This window comes from Acomys russatus, chromosome 12, assembly GCF_903995435.1.
Source record: "Acomys russatus chromosome 12, mAcoRus1.1, whole genome shotgun sequence".
NCBI classification, from domain to species: domain Eukaryota; kingdom Metazoa; phylum Chordata; class Mammalia; order Rodentia; family Muridae; genus Acomys; species Acomys russatus.
In genome coordinates this window covers 50,608,072-50,628,890 of record NC_067148.1, presented here as the reverse complement: position 1 = coordinate 50,628,890, position 20,819 = coordinate 50,608,072, and positions in this window count along the sequence as shown.

The window sequence follows — 20,819 nt, the reverse complement described above, 5'->3', positions numbered from 1 at the left end:
TGTTTGAATTTTCCACAGATGTTATTCATCTACCAGGATATAAAATTTCCTACTCTCTTCTTTATAAAGCTTGATTTATTAGCATAAATAAAAAATAAAGCATAGCAACAACAATCTTGCTTAATGTGTACACATAGAAACATTGTCAGAGGCATCTGGCAGTCAGTAGGAGAGGCTGACAATTACTAAATGAGTGAAAAGCAGAGAAACTACGAGAAGCCTGGGGTTCCCTTTCTGGTGAAAAAAACTTACTGTTGAAGAATTTCTCTTATCTAATATGGCTTTAAAAAAATAAGGCTTTGGGGTCAGTGTGGATATTCATTTAAAAGATGCCTTCACTAAATTTTGAGTCATTGATATTTATTGTTTAAAATTTCTTGATGGAGAAGTGAAGTACTTTAGTCAACACAATTTGGTTGAACAAAATCAGAAGCAAGAATGCAAAATTTAAACCTTAGTACCTATGTTTCGCAGCTCCTCCCAGCCAAGCATCAAGATCTTTATCTTCAAAGAAATTTAGCTAATACACAGTAGACCCTGTTATCAACAAAACCTTATCAATGTTTGATTCTTACTTCTAAAAAAAATTTTTTTTTGGTTCATTGAAAAATTTACTCTGAAGTTGTCAGTAAAATAGATTTGGTATGCATTTGAATAAGTGCTGTTTGTCAATGCAACATGTATTGCTGATGTACTGAAAGTAAGACCCTGAGTGCGCAGCCCTAAATGAAGCATCTATATTAATAGCACCTCAATCAGCAGCTCAGTAAGCCAAAGGGAGAAGGTTGAGAGCAGGAGAACGCAGTGGACAGCTGTGCAATGCTGTCCACCACATCACTGTGGCAGATGTGGTTATGTGATTGGAGACATAGAAGATCAACCTAACCAACAACCTGCCATGGTCAGCTGGGATAGACGATCTCATGGCTGCCCTCCATAGGGAGTGCTGTCAGCAGCGGACAGTTGCTGGGAGAAAGTACATTCTCTCTCTGCTGAGGATATGGCCATTCATATGTCTCATGTTCCAATGGATGGCCTCACAACCAGGCAGATACGGGCAGTGGGTTATAAAAATCAAAACCACAAACCCAGAACAAACAAAAACACATGAACTTGTTGAGGCACAATGTAATTACACTATGAAACTGTGAAAAATGAAAACCTAATAAACCTTTGGGAGGTTTTTATCATGGATCCAGATATCTTCTCCAATTATTCTTTAGACATTTTTTTTTTCAGCAAACCTCTGCTAACTCTTTACACAATCACCTTCCTAATTAAGCAAAAGACCTTTGGTGGCTGGGGCCACACCTAGTATATGACCTTATAATGATACTAAAAACACACTGTTAATTTGTTTTGAATGGATATGTTACAACTCTTATGTTTTTTTTTTTACATCAAGTTATGCTAAATTACCTATTTGAATTGGCATGAATTAAAAATTTTAATTCAGGTTATAGATTCTACAACAAAATATTTGGTCACAGTAACCCTATGTTACATAAGCATGGAATACCTTTAATATCCAAGAAAACTAAAATACAATAAGCTAGCAACGAGCAAGCAGTACATGGAGTTTTACACCCACAGAACTTAAAAGCCACAAAGATGTAGAATCTAGCCAGACATGCGCGACGTGTAGACGGGGTAGTGTGGAAACTCCTTACTTTTTGTTTGTATTTTCTTGGATCCTAAAACACCTTTGACACAAATTTTAAAAAATAAGATTAAAATTTTATGGAGCAAACAAATGTATACCTTTTCTATGTCTAAGCAAATTAGTATTTCGGGTCACTAACCTTTTATTTTTTTTCCTGACAGAAAAACTTTTGGTTTCCTTTTGGAATGACTTCCCGAGGTATAAATAAGTCTTTGCTGCATGAAACAGGACAGGCGGCTTTCTCTACCTGCGTATAGTCGGGAGCACACTGTTGAGAAACTGCTGACGGAACACTAGAAGCCAGCTCGTGGGAGGGAAAAATGAAGGGATGTAGCGAAGCTCATGGAATTTGTGGGTTTGGGAGAACTGAATTTGGAAGCTACATGGCCAGTAGCACATCCTCAGATCTCTCCGTGGGCTTGATTCTATGAAAAAAAAGTGTGGAAATTGCCTGTGGCTACAGAAGCTGCAGCTTGCATCTCCAGCACCACAAACTCTAGATGCACAGTGCCTCTTCATGAACTGCAGCCGCAGATGCCTCTGGAAATTGGATGCCACAAGGGCCCTTCGTGTTGTGATGGGTTCTCCTCAGATTCTGGTCCTTCTCTTCATCTTTAGTTTTCATTTGAATTCTGGGGGAGTGGAGCCCCTGGAGGCTTCAAGGTTAGCTAGGCACTAACACTGTGCTTTGTCCTCGATCTAAGAAACTCCCTGAAAATAAACTCACTTGGACATTCTATTTCTCCATGGAAAACACTTTGTACCTAATCAACTATTTATATACATTTGTCACCTGTTAAGTAAGTTATAGTTACGTGAATTTTTAGTAATGAAATCACACAGGTCTATACCTGGTCCCTTTCTAAGCTCTAACTAAGTTGGACTACTCTGTAGGATGCTATCAACACTGTGTTTTCATCATTCTTATTTCAACTTATTCTCTTTGGGGAAACTGAGTGATCACCAACAGCTGTTTTGTCACTTGTGTTTCCCATAAATCCAGGGATTTGTGAGACCAGTAGCTGAACAAACAGAATCACATAACTAGAAGTGACAATGGATACAAGATTTTGTAATTGTTTTTTTAACTACGTAGTTTATATTCTCATGAAAATTTGCTAAATATTTGGAAATTGATGCCTGTGAATATACATACAAAATGAAACAGCGTATGAAACAGAAAACACCCTGAATCAAGAGAAATTGAACTCATCAACCAAGGAGATGTGGAAAGCAGTGACAGCAAAATGATTGGCTGACTGTTTCAGTGTTTTTTTAATTGCATATTTTTTTTTATTTTTTATATACACATTTATATTATAACACCTATACACAATAAACTACCGATAGCAAGAAGAACCATGACACAGTCAGGAATTATATAAATGTTGCATTCTTAATGTTTTAGCTATTTGTATTTGACAGCCTTGGAGAGAAACATCTTTCTTGTCTTGGTGCGTCTAGAATTTAAGGATTACGGGAGGGAGCTGAACAGCACTGAAGAGGACAGGGATTTTCATGGACTGAATTATACATTTGGACTGCCATACTGTCACTCTTTACCTTAACATTGAAATCTGCAGTGTGCCTACTGTAAAATGGTTAATGAGCAGCAAGGCATTAATACTGGTGTGCTGGTCAGTGAGGGAAGCAGGGTGCTGAGGCAAGGCATTTGGTGGAGAGCAGACATGCAAGAAGAGTGGCTGCTGAGCTGGGACATCGGAGTGCAGAGAATGAAGGGAAAGCATATGTAAAATGCAGAAGCTCCCAGCCTCATAGCCCTCGATATATTCAAAATTCTTAGTCAAAATGATATCTTTTTGGCCTTTAAAGAATTTCAAAGTTATTTCCTAATAGTAAATTAAGCTCTATTGAAAATTTGCTTCAATTTTTCTTCCATGTAGCAATAACCCCTGTCATTGCTGAAGGAGGTGAATTTATGTAGCTTCAGCCATGACTGGATTTTTATTATATCGGATTATCAAGAGAAGAAATGGAATAATCTTGTTTCAAGGTCATTTACAATAGGATGAGATGCCATCAATTTAGTGAGTTTAGTTGCCAGCCTCATTATAAGTTGAAAGGGACAAGCTGACCTCTCAGCTACTTCTCAAGATAAATTCATAAGCTTTTATGAGCTAGCAATCCCCCAAACTCATTACAGAGGACTGATGTCTTTTACTCTTTTCCATTACTTATTAGAATATGGAAAAAGTATTTCCCAAATATTATTTCCTCCTTCTACTGGGATGAGAATTAGCAAGTGTTATAGAGATGGAAAAGCTAAAAATCACAAACAAGATGCAATGGCCATTTCATGGCATCTGTATAAATCTTCTCGTGGCTTGACTCACTCTTTGCACCAAAGAGTTTGAATTCAAGACATATGATACATATGCGTTTTCCTGAGATACTTGAATAATTTTTTTGTTACTTTTGCTTTGCTTAAATTTTGTGAGGTGTTACAATATCACTAATTACTTTGGTAATCATATGAATGTTTGGCCTTTTTTTTTTTTGTATTGTATGGAATTTCATTTTTTTTTTTTTTTTTGAAACAGGTTTTTCTTGTAGTCCTGGCTGTCCTGGACTCACTTTGTAGACCAGGCTGGCCTTGAACTCACAGAGAACTGCCAATCTCTGCCTCCCAAGTGCTGAGATTGAAGGTGTATGCCACCATGCCCGGCTATATGAGGTTGAAAAAGGAGATCTTAATTCACACATTCATTAGTGGCCATGATAACTAATCTTTTTATTGTTTATAATAAAATATAGTGAGTTTTACATAATGAAGGATAAAAGGGTCATAGTTCTTAAGTTCAGTGAGCAGAATGGGGAGAAAGGACATGTCTCCACAGAAAGTTCCTCAGTCATAGCTTTACTTGGGTACTCTTGAACATTACTGTCTTTAGAATGACTGACAGGAGAATTTTCCAGGACAATACATTTATTCTATATAGATAAACACCATGCATCTCACTCTTCCCTTATTTCTCATACGTATTAAATCATTGTTTCATCACATGATTTCTTTCTGGAATTTTGTTTGTGTTATCTATTGACATTTACAGGATTTAGCTTAGACAAGATTATAAAGTAATTAGAAGGTAGTCATCACACTGATTAAGTTAATAGCTGACATTTTGAAAAATCAAAACACCAGACACTGTTTTTAATAAAAATGAGAAAAATTTTACCTGAAAGTATGTACCAAAGGACTGGTCCTTTGGGATAATTTCAGAGTTTATGAGGAAGGCCAGTTTTTCTGAGTCATATCTAAAATTGGAGACAGGAAAAGGAATGCAGAAAAAAGCAAATGCCAATTATTCAGTTTATTATTTGGAAAAATAGAGTAATATTATTTTATTTGCATTTTATATAAGTTTGTTATGTATGTGTGTATGTATGTATGTATGTATGTATGTATGTATGTATGTATGTATTTTTAAGTAGAGGCTAAAGACATGGATCATTGGTTAAGGAAGCCTTCTGCTCTTCAAGAAGACTGGAGTCCAGATCTGAACACCAATGTCTAGTATTTTAAGCTATCTTAACTCCAGTTCCAGCAGATCTGAGATCATTTTCAGGCCTCTGGAGGTACCACCAAACATGTAGCTTGCATTCACACACACACACACACACACACACACACACACACACACACACTGAAAATAAAATCTTAACTTTAAAAATCTTTTAAGTGATGGTGTAAGTTAGGATAACACAGAAACAAGCTAGTGATACAATGACTTAGAAACTTTCACTTTCATCTGTATTAGCTCCGTACAACTTCTGTTTCACCATATGCGATTCAAATATAAGCTAGTTCTATAATTTAGGATGTTTATTGGTTACAAAATATTGTCAACGTCAAGAGAAAATACGTGGTTCTTCTGTTAAAACAAGTAATTCTTCCGCTGTATTGCTACTTATAATAATATAAATGCCATGGAGGCAATATGAATGCATCTTCTTTTAACTCATCTAAGAAATCACAAAGAGATAAAAATGATTTATTTCTGTATACCCTGCCTGTACATAGTTTTTCCTATCATCATGGTTTTTTAAATCTTATATTTATCTGTTTATTGAGAAGAAACCAAAATAACAAAATGAAGTATTAAGTTAAAGGTGAAAACGTCTTTAAATGTACTAAAACACAGTTGAGTAAGATACACTTTGTCAAAAACATTACAAAAGATGAATGACTCAGATTCAGGTGCAAAATGCTGGGGTTATAATCTTTATGGCAGTTTTCAGAACATGAAGTAGCTTGAAGGATGACTAGACCTTCTAAGCCTGTCTCTTCACTATCAAAGCGAAAATGAACATAGACCCTACTTACTCTGTTTTATGTGTAAAAGTTAAATACATATGTGTGTATATATATAGCAAAGCATATGTAGCTTGTTCATTGCTTCTGATAAGTAGTAAGGTCTCAATATTGTTTTTTATTATAAGACTTTACCTCTAATGTTTAGAAAGGGACTACCCCTCAAAAAGAGACATCTTTGCCGTACATTTTATAGTAATTGTTTACACTTTGACAATAATTTATTATCTGTTCAGAAGGAAGAAATATTTTTCATTGTTTTTATAGAGCAAATAATGCTATCACTGAGCTACATCCATAGGCCAGGGAGAAGAAATTTGAAGGAAATCCTTTGTATTTAATATTTAGTCATGTTTTGGAGACTCTTTAAGTAGTTTACAAGAACCACAAATTAGTTCTAACATGAAGTAGTTGACTCACGTATTGGAGGCTGCATTTCCTCATGAATGAATGGGCTCTTTTGAGCTCTATAAACACAGATACAAAGAGCTGAGGACCTTAAAATATGGTTAAGACTTCAGTGTTCACCTGAAATAATAAGCTCGAATCCTGGTAAAAATTAAACTTTCACTTTAATCTTCTGGAGGTTATGCTCCATGGAATAAAGATACAATTTTCCTTCACTGTAAAGGGAAATTGGATTTATCCTGCAAGCTTAAAAATGGTGGTGCATTTACATTTCTATCATGCATTTGACCATCAAGACACAAGAAATATACTTTATTATCTACGTACAGTCCGTACACCAACATTTTTCCTATTTCTTAAAAAAACAAACAAACAAAAAACCAACTCTATAGTGGCAAATGACACTCTAGTGTCAGTTTAAACTACTGAATATATAGAGAGTAACTTTGTGCCTAGTTTGTATGGATGCCCTTTGATGTAGATCAAAAACTCTGAAAATTATTTTCTGGTATAGAAGTCAGAATGGAGCAGTGCTTCCTCAGTGCTGAAGGAGTATTATTTATCATGTGGAAATAAGATTGAAAGTTTTAACATCTATAATTATTTTTTAGAGATACATTCATAGTTTTTGCAGGCACTAGGGAACCAACATCACATACTCTTGTTAATTACTCTCTCTGAGGCTTCATCTAGGAACTTAGAAAATGAGTGAAACTTCAGATTCAAGATGTAGGAGACTGGTCACTCCCACAACTTATATTTAGTTAAAGGAAAAGGTTTTAGGCCACCTCTTCTTCTTAAAGGTAAACTGACTTTGCCTATTGATAATGGTGAAAATTGACAGATAAATAAGGACAAATATTCTACCTGTATCAATTATTCATAATGTTTATGAATTGTAATTTTCATAACCTGATAATATTGGTTCATTTTACAGTAGTAAATAGAGTTTGCCCATAACATACAGAGAAGTATGTCTCGGAGTCTCTTCATGATCTGGAGGCTGTTTGTGAAAAGTCAATACTTCATTGTATATGCATTATAATTAAAGTGTAGTGTGATTTTTCTCCCAGGTGATATACAGCAATGTTTTTTTTTTTTTTACATTCATGTGATAATTAAAATTTTCTCATTAGCTTATTTTTTTCAAAGTCATTTATTAACCAATCAATTTGCTCAGTTCATATATGTGATTGAGCATACATATGTGTAGTTGAGTTGTCTTTAAGTCCTTACAGGTCAACCACTGGCAACTAAAATGATACATTTTCTGTAATGTTTGGTTAGCATTTGATAGAGTCCTTTGCCAAAACGCATATCAGAGTCCTCAGTATCAGCTAGACTCTATAGGATACTGATGAAAGGAGGACATAGGCACAACTAGTGTCTACAGGTGATAGACCATGCCCTCTGCCCCTAATTCACTTGTCCATTTAAAACATAATTTCAGTGAACATTTGTAAGTGGAAGAGATTCATATACTTAATGTTGCAGCAAACAAATATTGTACCCAACATTTTTAAAAGATGCTAAGATTTTATCTGGGAATACATAGTATTTATTTGCAATTTTATGTAACACATATGTACAGAATGTATACATACATACATATATACATACAAAGAACAAATATACAACATATAGAATATATATGTGCACACATCGAGACTAAAAAAGGATCACAACTCAGTCATAGACAGTAAAATAATATTTAGATAGGAACCTACTTTTTGCCTGACTGGAGGAAAAAAAAAAAGGAATGTATTACACAAAGACTTACTTTGCATTCTGCTGAGATCCCTTACCATTATGAGGAAACTACATTGAGTGAATTTAAACAATTGACTTGGGAAAGAGTTTATGAACTACTATCTCTTAAAGTACACCTCAGTTATTTACCACCGTGTCTTTTGGGTACCCTGTCTTCATTGATAGTACCAGCCTATAATTACTGTCAAACAATTTTTAATTCTCATGGATACTGTACTTACTCTGAGATTTTGATATGTGGATTTTTAATAGTAGTTGTTTTCTTAATTCAACATTTCAGAAATCATCTAACCAGATTTAGTGGGTTTTGTTTGTTTGTTGTGTTTTTGTTTGTTTGTTTTTGTTTTTGAGACAAGGTTTCTCTATGCTATCTTGGCCATCCTAGACTCACTTTGTAGACCAGGCTGGCCTTGAACTCTGCCTGCCTCTGCCTCCCAAGTGCTGGGATTAAGGGCGTGCACCACCACACCTGGCTCATTTAACCAAATTTGAAGGACTAGGTATAGACAATAATAGTACAGAATTTGTCTAGAACGAACAACCCTTTCTAATCAAGCCACATTGCCTAAAAGTAAAGATGAAGGCATGGTTTTGGTACTGAGAGTCATTGTAACAAGTGGTAAAAGAGAAAAAAAATCTGTTCAAACTGAATATTGAGTTTCACTCACAAATGTTTTAACATAAGGCACAAGCCTCACTGTTTTCTAAACTGTCTGGTCATTTTGCTTAATGACAATTCATTGATAATACACAGTATCTAAACCCTGTTGACTTTGGGAGAAAGAGTGTATAATGCCAGCCTGGGGTCTTCGGTTTTTCCTTTGCGTTTGACAGAACTTGGAAATGATAAAGATGTCCCAGGATGAATTTCCGCTGGTTTATTTCCCAGTAAATGTGGGCAGTTGAATTTAAACACAGCATGAAATGGTGAACCAGAAACAGTCTCAAATGTACATATCTATTCTGAATTGAAATGGGTTTTTTATATATCTCAATTCATATATTTTAGTTTAAAATTCATGATAGGTTTTTCTATATTCGGAAAATATGGCAGCTAGTAGGTTCTAATTCCCATAATTATATGAATTAATCCTAGTAATAAAATACTGGGAATTTGTTTCATTTCATAACAATTGTGTCTGTTCTCTTCTTCTTGGAAGATGTAGATGTTCAGCTTCTTGAACTCACCTTATAACCATTTCCTTTGTGAAGAAAGTCACATGTGTTGGAATCTTAGGCATTTTCTAGACAATTTGTCTTAGAGTTAAGAAAACAGGATTACAGTAGAAATTCTTTAAAAATGAACACAATACATTGTTTTTGATAGTTTAACAGCACATGTCAAACCACAAACATTTAAACAGCATCTCATCAGTTCAAAGTGATGCAAAGGGCAAAGGTTTATGTACGATCACATGCACATCTATGTTTTCCTGTTTTTTCTTTCTCTATAGAAAAAAGAATTCAAATTTATTTGCAATTAATTTTGGAATCCAAAAATATACTTAGTCACTGTCTAGCAATTATTTTTAATATGAAATGTAAGATATATGGGGTGGGGAGGACTATTGTGTACTTTCCAACATGAAAGTCAGAATCAGAGAATATGTCAGTGTTTGAGTGGCATGAAGACTTTCCCACCATTGAATTTTTTGTATCTAGGCTCAGAATCATAAGATTCATAAGTTCCTTTCCATTATGGTTTTATTTTCTTCTCTAATTTTTATTTTGTAAAACACTTAAATTTTCTCACAATAAGTATGATATTTCAGCTCTTTATTATTGCAGTACGAAAACATTCAAGTGTTAAGAATGTTTTGCCCGTGGCTCATCTTAAGTCTCTTTCCCTATGCATCAAACACTAGCTACCTGCCAGGAGGTGCCAGTGGAGACCTGCTGAGATAACAGCCTTTCTCACAGTCTTATCAGATGCACAGCAATTCTCCTGTGCTGTGTGATCAAGGAAAGAAAGACAGGTTCATGACTTGGAAAATTTAAGTATTTTTTTTCTTCTGCTTCATAACAAGTAACAAATCCCACGGAAAGGACTCACTTGAAGCTTCTCTTTCTCATTTAGATTCTAGTGGTATGTATTCCTGAAGGTTGCAGGAAGACACAACTCCAATGTGACTCAGCTTGCATTAATCATTTGGACATTTTGTAAATATTTGAAAAGCACATAAAGTATATGTTATTTGCGTTACTGAGAAAGGTGTGGTTACTACAATAAGAAAAAAAAATACTAAACAATGTGAAAAAAAAGGACAAATAGAGCAGGAGAGAGATGGAAGGGATGAACAGAGCCACTCTCCTTATTGTGGGGATGCTCTCTCAACCTGATCCCTGATGTACATCATTGACAGGAAACTGGAAAGAGTAGATCGCTGTCCATTTAGTGAGTATTGAACAAGTAAGCAAATGGGGACTTCCCAGTGCTGATTAAGGTCCAGCATAACCATTGAGCATTAGCAGGTTTGTGGCACACATCTGATTCAGATCAAGCTTGCAGAGCCAGTGTGCAATCACAGCGGAGGGAGTGGGGCCACACCAGCAAAGCAAGCCACCTGGTGACAGGTGCCACCAGCCTTTCAGTCAGAGTCTAAAAAGTTAGTATGTGAGCAAGGTGCTTGGAAATGGAGTCTTAATAAGAAGAGTCCTTTCAGTCTGCTTCTTAATCAGCAGAAAATGCTCTGGCATGAATGTGCTAAATTCTCCACAATTAAAGTGTGTACATGAGAATTGTACTTAGGTACTTTTCTGTTTTTCATGAGTTTTTCTCAACACAAGTTTTGCTGTTTCTGCTGTTGTTGGACACATCACCATTTTTTTCCTTTATGTGGCTGAGTAATATTCCGCTGTGTGTAAACAGGCCATCTTTGAGTAGTCCTTTGTTAATGGACATTTTAAGTATCACAGATATGTGAATAGTGCGGCAGTAGGCATCTCTATGTCAGTATAGACTTTTAGTTCCTGATTTCAATGTTTATAACTAGGAGCAAACTACTGGATCATAAGATAATTAAAGCACACATGTTTTTAAGTCTTTATGACAGTGAGTGCATCCTTTCTGGCTGAAGTAAAATGAACAATCTAGCATGAGACACAAAATAGCTACATGAAATTTAATTTTTAAAAGTGTTTTCTGAGCTGTACATACAGAGTTTCATTCTGACACTTTCATACATGTATATAATGTGTTATTATATATACACTGAGGAAAATATATCTTTCTCACCCAGAAACCATTCAATAACTGTTAATTGCTATGGAGAAATTGAGCCTCATTATCTCTTATGTGACAGATGAAATATGTCGATCTTGCAGTCCTAGAAAGCTCTTGCGTAGGGAATGGAAGTCACTGAGAGTTCAAAGTGGAATGTTCAAATAGCCCCTGTTCTGAAAGGGGCTATTTAGGCTACTGGGGGATTTCCTCCCCCTTTATGTGTTCATAGGGTATAAAGTCTCTTCTTGGTAGCCTGCTATCCTTTCTCTGTGTCCCACCAGGTTTCCCTATCTAGGGGTCGTGGTCAAATATGAGGCACCAGAGTACGTGAGAAAGTCATATCCCACTCTCCACTCAACTGTGGAGAATGTCCTGTCCATTGGTTAGATCTGGGTAGGGGTGTGAAGTTTACGGCCTGTATTGTCCTTGGCTGGTGACATAGTTTGAGCGGAGAAAAGTCATCAACAATGCTAGCTGTGACTCCTGGAGCTACAGGGAGGACCACCTCACAAGAAATGCCAATTGGGACAAGAGTGGCATGCGGCTCCTGATAGGATCAGTAATCTTCTAATTGGATTTAAGGCCAGTCCACAAGAGAAAATGCTGGACTATAAACATGATCAATATCCCATGGCTTCAGGAGGCTGCGCTAAGTCCTAGATAAAAACCTAATGCTATTATTTTGCTAAATGTATATAGCATCAACTGTTTCTGAATTCATGCCTCTCTACTTTTAGATTATTGTAACTCTCACCCTTCATCAGAGAAACTTTTTCATGTGGTAGATGGTAATTAATGCAGAGACCCACATCTAGTAAAACTATAGATAATTATGTATGGACTGCCAGGTCTACGTGGGGCTCATACCACACAACATGAGTCAAGGATCAGGGAACATTATGAATGAGGGGATAGAAAGGTAGTAATAGCCAAATGTTGATATAAATGCTGTGAATTGCAGTGTTCGTGTTCTGTCTAGGCTAAGCACACATGAACTCATACCAGGTGTTGTTTTCTTTGTTTGCAAAAGACCTGTGCAAGACCAGGCTATTGGTAACATTACAGCACAGATGGAGAAGAGTGTCACAAAACACCACCCCTAGCTAAGAAGCTATTGACAAAATGGCCAATGCACAGTGGAGGGTCAGGTTTTTTTCATTGGTTTGCCCTTGCTAGATTGTCCTCTCTCTCATATCTATCTATCTATCTATTTATCTATCTATCTATCTATCTATCTATCTATCTATCTATCTATCTATATCTTTCTATCTATCTATCTATATCTTTCTATCTATCTATATATCTATATCTATATCTATCTATATCTATCTATCTATCTATCTATCTATCTATCTATCTATATATATGGAGAGAGAGACACACACAGACAGACACACACACACACACACACAGATTTTGTAAAGATGGTTGAAAAAAGTAGGAAAGACCATGATGGAAAATAAAAGTGTATAACATATTCTCATATACCATATTATCAGCAAATATCTTCCTTAGCCTCATCCATATTCTCTGTAATCCGTTTACATCTACACATCCATTGAATCCACCCTGCTTTCTTTGTTTTTTATTAGGTTTACGTTTCCAGTCACTATTTGAACCTGGAATGCCTCAATTAAATTTTAAGTTGTAGCCTCTCATTGAAGAATCGAGTTTCTCACTTGCTTTATGAATAATTAAGTGATGGTTCAGAACAACAACACGTCTTAGAAGACTGAATCCAAGAGCAGCAGCAGCTACGTGTTCCATGTCGCTTCCTGTCACGCCACTGTGTGAATTAGCACAGTGTGAAGTAGCTGTTCTCTCCCAGGCACTCTCTTCACCACCGATGAAGCTGAGCAGGCTTAGTCAAGGATGACATATTTGCTCTCTATAAACAAACACATCCATTTTGTGTCTTTAATACTCTTAGTTCAGGTTTGGGGTGATGGAATTAAGTCACCCCTCTGTGGAGATAGGATTCAAATGAGATCTGAAATTTGGGTGAATGGAATTCTGTTTCTGCAGTTCCTTATGGAAAATAAATTGTTACAGAAACAAGTAAAGCTAATTTTCTCAGTCTAAAACAGAAGCTATTATGTATCTAACATTTGTTATAAAGTAAAACTTCACTTTTTAACATCACCAATAGCTATTGAATTATTATTCTTGTTTCTTATACAGTGCTTTCTATTTTAATATTTAATCTGCCAAAGTATACACATAAATACTGACAAAAGTAAACAAAGGACTTTGAAAATTCCATAAAGGTCTCAAAAAGTGCAATTAAAAATTATCCAGAAAGTGTAGGTCATGATTGTCATAACTTTAGTGTACTTTTGTTATGTTATTGCTTATAATAAATACCATGTATCTTAGAATTTCCTTATCTTTCTTTGTGTTAAGACCTCATAAAGCTCATTTTATATATGCCACGGTACTTCAAAATATAGCACAAATAATTAGGTTACTAAGTTTTATACTCTTAATCACTCACTTTTAATAACAATTTTTAAATTAACTTATTTAACTATATTTTAATAGTTAATAATCCATTGATAAACTTCAATATTATGAATTTGATTATTTAGAGAAAAATATGGCTATGCATTTGCATAAATGTATCCTAAACATTTTATTAAAATAGATAATTATTCCTTCACACATATTCTCAAATTTTGACAACTTCTGTTGTTCCTCTCATTTAAATTTATACACATACACCATTAACTCTACTACAACTTTTTATTTTATAGGATACACAAGCCTGGTTTTAAAATGCTTATCAAAAAAAGCAGTAATTATTAAAAAAATGTTAATTTTATAGGTCAAATTTTACATTTCCATGGGTTTTGTTGCTTTTCTAAGATACGGTTTCTCTGTGTAGCTTGGCTGTCCTGGACTCACTTTCTAGACAAGGCTGGCCTTGAGCTCACAGAGATCCACTTACCTCTACTTCCCTGAGTGCTAGGATTAAAGGTGTGCACCACCAATGCCTGGCTCCCTATTTTACTTTGAAATTTAGACTTTTAATATTTCCCTTACTTGTAGTTAATTTCTTCATGCTATGAAAATTTAGTATGTGTTTATATTGGGTTCTTTTAGAGAAAGTCAAAATTTCAATACACAACTTTTTTCTCTCTCTGTCTCTGTCTCTCTCTGTCTCTCTGTTTCTCTGTCTCTCTCTGTCTCTCTGTTTCTCTCTCTCTCTCTGTCTCTCTCATGTGTGTGTGTGTGTGTGTGTGTGTGTGTGTGTGCATGTGTGTGTGTGCACGTGTGTGTCCTTCATGTACAGTACTGATAAAGTCTTGGGGAACCTGCATGGGCAAGTACAAAGAAAATGTGCTTTCAGTTTTATTCTCGTGATCATCATGTAAGTCACACAAAATTACTGTGTAAAAAATATAGGTGTTAAAATATCCTTCAATGTGATTAATCTCATAAATTGGATCTTCTGAGCTGTGTAGCCACTTTTGCTTCTGAGAGCTTTCTAGTTCCTCAGAAGACATAATTATTGTCCAAGATCTCCTTAATGTTACCTTTGATGACATTCCTAATGTTGTATGACAGCAAGATTTTAAAAGGACCATTTATTCAAAATACTGGAAATCAGGAATGTGAAAGTCAAGATGAAATAATCAAAACAAAACTTAATCACAGCAGTTAGAATCATATCTCAGGGTTAAAGACTATGGAAGTGTTGCCAGTATTGTAGATGGATATACACTGATGAAAAGTGCTCTTGAATATGTGTAATAAACAATAAAATAAACACTGATACTTGAAGATCACAGGCTGATGAATTTGTTGTGAATAGATGAATATTGTACAAAAATACAAGATTCTTTGGGATAACATAGAACAATTATTTGGTACAATTAAAGTGCACTTTAAAAAGCAAAAGGAGAGCATTGAAAATATATCTGAAAATCTGAGATCCATCTGAAATCACAAAGACTAAACCATTTTACACAACTGATATGACATATTATTCATTGCATATATTACTGCACAAGCAATGGGAGATTATTGAGGCCTGTGTAGGCTTATTATAAAATGTTTATGTATGATATAATCTTTAAATAATCTAGAAGAGATGACTTTGTTTTTAATACACACAAGTGATGAAGACCTAAAGTAAAATAAAGAAAAGAGACAGATTGATAACCAATAATGTGTAAATGTCCAGTCTGTCACGTACTCCCATACAAATGGACAGTTACACTCTGCAAACTTTTAAAAACTTTAAAACATAGTAACAGGGCTTGATGGTACAAGCCTGTAATTCTACCTTCTCTGGAGACGGAAGCATCAGAAGTTCATGGTCAGTATTGGATTCAGAGTGAACTCAAGAACAGCCTGGGCCACTTATCCAGGCCATGTCTCAAAAGCATAAGTGAGTGAGTGAATGAAATGAGGTAAAAAGAGGGGTAGGTATAGACCTCAGTGGTAGAACACTTCCCATGAGTGTGGAGGATCCCACATTCAGCTACAAGCAATGGGAAAAACGTTAATTGAAAAAATATTCAAAAATAAGCAAGATACTTTAAAAGAAAAATTTAAATAAGGAAGGTACAGAATACTGTCCAAGGTGATACATTTTGTCGATAGGTTGGAATGTAACATCAGGCAAATTATAAATTTTGGTTAATTAAAGTAAAATTCATGGGGAATGTAAGCCTTAACTATGCTAATGTGTGCTTGCTAATAGGGATAGTGGTTTATTGAATGAAAATTATGAATTGAAAGATCAAAGTAGCATAGAGAGATGACTAACACTAAGATGGTAATTTGCTCTTTTTATGAGACTGAGTCTCAGTACATAGCTGAAGCTAGTGGAGAGCTTTCTTTCCTCATGTTTCTGAGTCCTAAATGCTGGGCTTATAGGCGTGTGCTATTGTACCCCCTGTAATGATGATCTGTAATTTCTCAATGATCCCTGTCAGCCAAGCACTAAGTTCCCCTCTTGTTTGTGTCTGGTCTTCCTTGCCCTTATTCATAAAACTTAAATTTTTTACCCAACACTGACATAAACTTATAACTGCCAAAATAAAGTTATTTTGTCCACTATTTCTTGAAATTTTTATTATTATGCTACTTTTAATTTAATTTTATTTATACATATATGAACAAATTAATATATTTGTATTTAGAAAAGAGAATCATTTTCCACTTATGAGAATTGTTTCATTCATTAAGTGCATTTTTAACATTATCTTCATTTAAAATTTAAATTTCTGAGTTCCTGTCTTAGCATACTACATTTTCTGTTAAGGTCATATGCATGGATATTTACCCATTGTAATTCTTAATTGATTTTTATTGTAATATAGGAAAGGGATTTGGGTTTGTTGATTTATCAAATTGGCTTACCATGCAATTAGTCTAAGTCAATTTTACATTAATTATCTTATTTTTAAATTGGTAATTTTGTTTTAAATATGAAACTCAACAATGTCTTACAATTAAGTCTAATACTGCATTTAGAAAGAGCTTCAGATTAGTGGTAATTATGAAACGATTTTATTACTTTAGTCACTCTAGTTATTACTAATTATTACTAAATGTGTGACATCATTTTTGAGGTTGGCAGTATTTCTGTGAGCAGACAAACATGGCCTGCTTTGTATGCGGATATGATTGTGACAATGAACAATTCATTGCTATAACTCATTTCTTTTACTGAACATAGATTCTTTTTATACAACGTATTTTGATTAGGGTTTCCTTTCACTTTACTTCTCCCACTTCTTCCCCAATTCTTCTCCAATCCAGATCTTTCTGTTCTTCTCCTTAGAAAGTAAATTCAAAAAATAAAATAAAGCAAGTCAACACCAAGCAAAATTGAAAATTATGAAATCACCAAGGAAGAAGAGATCCAAAGAAAAAGCACAAGAAATCCATATAGATGCAGAAGCACACATGTTTGCACACATAGAAATCTAATAAAACCCACGCTAGTCTGGGCATGATGGCACTCTCCTTTAATCCCAGCACTTGGGAGGCAGAGGCAGGTAGATCAGTGTGAGTTTGAGGCTAGCCTGGTCTACAAAGTGAGTCCACACACCCAAAATAACACAGAGAAAACCTGTCTCAAATAATCTAAAACAAAACAAACAAACAAACAAACAAACAAGCAAACAAACCCAAACCAGCAGACTGTATATACTCCAAGAACTGTAAGGTTAAAACAAATCCTGGTTTAACACTACGAGACAAAAAACCTTCAAAGACGCAGGAGTTGGGTTCATGTTGAACATCTACTTCTGGTCATGGAGGCCACACTTAAGAGTGGTTTGATCCCCCAATGAGACTCCCTTGGAGAAAACAAAATTTTCATTTTTAATCAGCTATCAATTGGATGTAGCTTCTAGGATAGGTATTATGGCATGTGCTCATTTCCTCTTTCAGTTCCAGGACATGATGTGAAGACCCGTGTGTCCCTGTGCATGCTGCCAGAGTATGAGTTCATGTATGTGCCAGACCTGCTGTGTCAAGAAGGCCTTGTGTTCTCCCTCCCTTCTGGCTCCTACAATCTTTCTGTTTTGTCTTGTACAGAGTTCCTTGAGATGGAGACAAATCTTTTCGGAAATTTTGGCCTGAGTGTTCCAAGCTCTTTCACTTCCTGAATATTGCCTGTCTGTGTGTCTCTGTGTTTATTTTCATCTCCTGCGGGAGGCAGCGTCTCTGATGATGCTTGAAGAAGGCACAGATCAATGAATATAACAGAGTGTCCTTAGGAGTCACTTTATTGCTTCATTCCTTTACCAGAATGGTAATGTTTGGTGTTTCCATAGGTCCATGGCCTATCTAGTTTTAGGTTCTTGACCACTCAAGCAGCATAGGGTATGGATTCCATCTCATGGAATGGGCCTTTAGTCAAAGCAGATGTTGGTTGGTTACTCCCACAAGCTTTGAGTTACTATTGCACCAACATACCTTGCAAGGTTGCACTTCTGTACTATATATTTTGTGAGGCGAGTTTGTATTTAGCTTTTTCCTTTGTTAGTATGTAGAGTACCTTCTAGTAAAAGGAATGACAGTCTTTAGGGGTGAAGGCAATAGTTAGCCCCCAGCTCAACTTCACCATGCTTACTGAATTATGTAGGTGTTATAATCAGCAATAGGGCTGCACTGTCATTGTGTAGAGAGCACCAAAAGCCTTGGTAATAGACTGGACTGTTAAGGGATTTTTGTGACCCCTTTGGCCAATGCCTAACACATCTATCTCCTTAGGATGTTACCAGTCCCTAATGGTAGGGGCTCTGTCTCCCCACTTATTTGGCAATTTTATTTAGGTTGTCTTCATATTTGTATATAGTATAGAAATACTATACTGTATTAGTGTCCGTACAACCTCTCAGATGGCCCCTAGTTTTAGGTGTCCCTTCACACATCGGTTCCCTCACCATCCTCTTTCTTCCTGTTTGATTCTGGCCCTCATCCATGTCTAAAAATCCTTTCTGTATCTGCTTCCCAGGGGCATACCTGTCTATACCCTGGACCCTAATTTTGGTGGGTATATAGGCCATAGCTTGATTATCTGTCACTTAACAGAAAACATCCACATATAATCAAATACACACAATATTTGTTTTGGGGTCTGAGTTACCTCACTAAGATGATTTTTTTTTTCTAGCTCTACCCATTTACCCCTGGGAGTCCTGTTGCCATTCAGAAGTGTTTTAGCTATCCTGTTTTCTTTTGTTTGTTTGTTTGTTTGTGTGTGTGTGTGTGTGTGTGTGTGTGTGTGTGTGTGTTTCCATATGATGTTGAAAATTATCAATCCAAGTTCTGTGCAGAATTGTGTTGGAATTTTGATGGAGATTAAATTGAATCTGTAGATTGCTTTTGGTAGGATGTCAATTTTTACTACATCAATACTTACTAATCCACGATCATGGGAGATCTTTCTACCTTCTGATGTCATCTTCATTTTCTTTTTTTCAGTGTCTTAAAGTTCTTTTTTTATAATGCATGTCTTCTTTTACTTGTTTAAGTAGAGTTGTCCTAAGATATTTTATGTTTTTGAGGCTATTGTGAAAGACATTTCACTGATTTCTTTCTCAGGCAGTTTGTCTTTTGTGTATGAAAGGGTGGGGGAAGTTCTGAGTTTTGTTAACCTTATATCTTGCTACTTTGCTGAAAGTATTTATAAGCTGTAGGAGTTTCAAGTGGATGGTACTATCATACCAACTTCAGATAAAGATGTTTTGAGTGCCTTCCTAATTTTATCCTCTTAATCTCTTTCAGTTGTTTCATTGTTCTAGGTAGTTCAAATACTATATTGAATCCATATGGAGAGAGTGGACAGCCTTGTCTTATTCTGATTTTAGTGGAATTACTTTGAGTTTCTCTCCATTTAAGTTGATGTTGGCTATGAGTTTGCTGTAAACCACATTTATTTTGTAGAGTTATATCCTTTCTCTCCCTAATCTCTTCAGGATTTTTTTATCATGAAGTTGTATTGGATTTTGTCAAAGGCCTTTACTGCATCTAATAATACAGTTTTTGTCTTTCAGTCTCTGTGTGTGTGTGTGTGTATGTATATTTATGTATATATATATACACATAAAACACATCTTTTAAATTTACGTATGTGGAAGCATGCTTGCATCTCTGGGATGAAGTGATCATGGTGGACAATATTTTTTATATGCTCCTGGGTTCAGCTTGCACGTATTTTATTGTTAGTGTTGCATCTATATTCATAACGGAAATTGGTCTGTAATTCTCTTCCTTTGTTGAGTTCATATGTGATTTCTGGATCTGTGTAACTATATCCTCATAAAAAGAATTGGGCAATGTTTGTTCCATTTCTATTTTGTGGAACAATTTAAGACATATTGGCATTAACTCTTCTTTGAAAATCTGGTAGAATTCTGTGTTAAAACCATCTATCCCTGGGCTCCTTTTTGTTGTTGTTGGTGGTGTTTTCCTTGTTGCTGCTGTTGTTTTTGCTTTTTTGTTAATTTTTTGGTTGGGAAAATTTTAATTTTTTGTTCTATTTCAATAGTCATCATAGGTCTGTTTAAATTGCTAATCTGATTATGACTCAACTTTGCCCCTTCCTATATATTAAGGGAATGATTAATTTCTTTTATATAACGTTGGTAGGTGATATATATTAAGAAAATGGTTAATTTTTTAGATATTACAATTTGGTGGCATCTGGGTGTTAAAATATGTCCTTATGATTCTCTAGATTAATTTAGTGGTGTTGCTATATCTTGATTTTCATCTCTAATTTTCTTAACTTCTTCTCTGCATTTTAGTTAATTTGCCTAAGCTTTTGTCAATATTATTGATTTTTCTCAATAAATCAACTTTTTTGTTTCATTGATTATTTTCTATTGTTCTGTTTGTTTGTTGTATTTTATTGATTTATGTCCTGAGTTTGATTATTTCTTGATATCTGCACCTTT